Genomic DNA, 2,054 nt, shown 5'->3' on the forward strand with positions numbered 1-2,054 from the left:
GTCACCGGTTGGGCGGGGAGACGTGGTTCACTGCGCAGGCGCCGTGCAGCGTGGGGCGGGGCTTCCTGGCCTGCGTTCTTTCCTCAGGTAGGGAGGTACGCGTTCTCAGCTGTTGGCGATCGCTTTGGCTTGGTTCTACTTCTGAGGCCGGTGAGATACGTCGATTCCCCAGACTTAATTTTCCCGGCCTCATCCTGCTTGGTGGAGGAGTTACTGCAACCTCACTACCTTGACCATCTTGTAGAATTTCCCCTGAATCCCTCCACTTTTAAATTATTATTTTATTTTTAAGGGAATACATGCTAGAAAATGCGGCCACAACAGTAGGCAGTGTGATAGTCTCCTCATTTTTGACCCCATTTTCTGATGTCTTTTCTTTCTTTTTTTTGTACCAGAGATTGAACCCAGGGCACTTAACCACTGAGCCACATCCCCAGTCCTTTTTTAAAAAATAGTTTATTTACAGACAGGTTCTCGCTGAGTTGCTTAGGGACTCACTAATTTGCTGAGGTTGACTTTGAACTTGTGAACTTCCTGCCTCAGACTCCCGAGCGCTGGAGTTACAAGTGCGTGCTACCCCGCCCGGTTTTTTGATGTCTTTCTAGAAGCCACCAAGGTGGCCAGCTTCTGACTCAAGTTGGTTTAGGAATGCTGGACCTGAGTTCACTTAGGGGCTATGCCCTGTGATGGGTTGTACCCCAACGTGGTCATCACCTCTTACCACTAGGCTAGGGTCTCTTTCCCAGATTCTTTTGCCATAGTGCTGCCCGAATAATGCCATCTGACCAATGAGATGTGCACAAGCCCCCATGACTGAGCCTGGCCAATGAGGTGTGGGTGTGCTAGGCCTGGCCCTGGAAGACTTCTTGTCAGGGGGCCCTGGGAGAGCCAAGGAGTATGAATACTTGCAATATGGAGTGGTCGCAAATTTAGTCAAAACAGAACACTTTTGAGAGAGTGGGTACTAATTGTGTGGGATGCAGGGACAACAAGCATAAACTAGTGCTGGCAACCAAGTCTTGGTGGTCCTGTTGAACCATTGCTGAAGGCCACCCATGAGCATCTCGTTGTACACTACGCTCCTTTTACCAGGTCAGACCACTGAAATTTCTAGAGCTGTTAGATGATATGGTCCCTTACTGATGGACCTTAACATTTTTCCCTCTAGTTGTTTGCTATTATAAACAATAAAACAAGACTTTTTTTTTTTATTTTTTATTTTTTATTTTTTTTTTTTTAGCACACTTCTGAATATATCCTTGGAAAAAATTCTTAGAAATGGAATTGGTTATGGTAAAGGATGTGCCTTTTTAAAATAAATACTGCATAGGTATGGCTAAATTGCCCTTTTAGTTCATTGTACTAATTTACACTCCTACAAATAATGTGTACGAGTGCATTTCCCTGCAAGGTAAAACTACACTGAGATTTCATCTCACTCCAATCAGAATGACAACAATCAAGAATACAGGCAATAATGTGTTGGAAAGAATGTGGGGAAAAGGGTACACTTATACATTGCTGATGGGACTGCAAATTGGTGCAGCCATTCTGGAAAGCAGTATGGTTTCCAGTATGATTCCCCAAAAAACCAGGAATGGAACCACCATTTGACTGGGATAATAACCTCAGTATATATCAAAAAGAATTAAAATCAGCATAGTGTAACATACACTATGCTGTTAAAATAGCAATTTATATATACAATGTATATAGCAGCTCAACTCATAATAGCTAAGCTATGGAACCAGCCTAGGTGCCCTTCAACAGATGAATGGATAAAGAAAATGTATATATACACAATGGAATATTACTCAGCCATAAAAAGAATGACTTCATGATTTTTGCTGGTAAATGAATGGACCTGGAAACTGTCATGCTAAGTGAAATAAGCCAGTCCTCAAAAGCCTTAAGTCAAATGTTTTTGCTGATAGCTGGAAGCTAACCCACATGGTAGGAAGCAAAGAAAGAAATTCAGTAGATTAGTCAAAGGGGAATGGAGGGAAGAGATGGCAGGATAGGAAAAGGAAAGACAGTTAGAATGAACTTGAAAT

Source organism: Sciurus vulgaris (assembly GCF_902686455.1).
Source record: "Sciurus vulgaris genome assembly, chromosome: 2".
Lineage (NCBI taxonomy): Eukaryota > Metazoa > Chordata > Mammalia > Rodentia > Sciuridae > Sciurus > Sciurus vulgaris.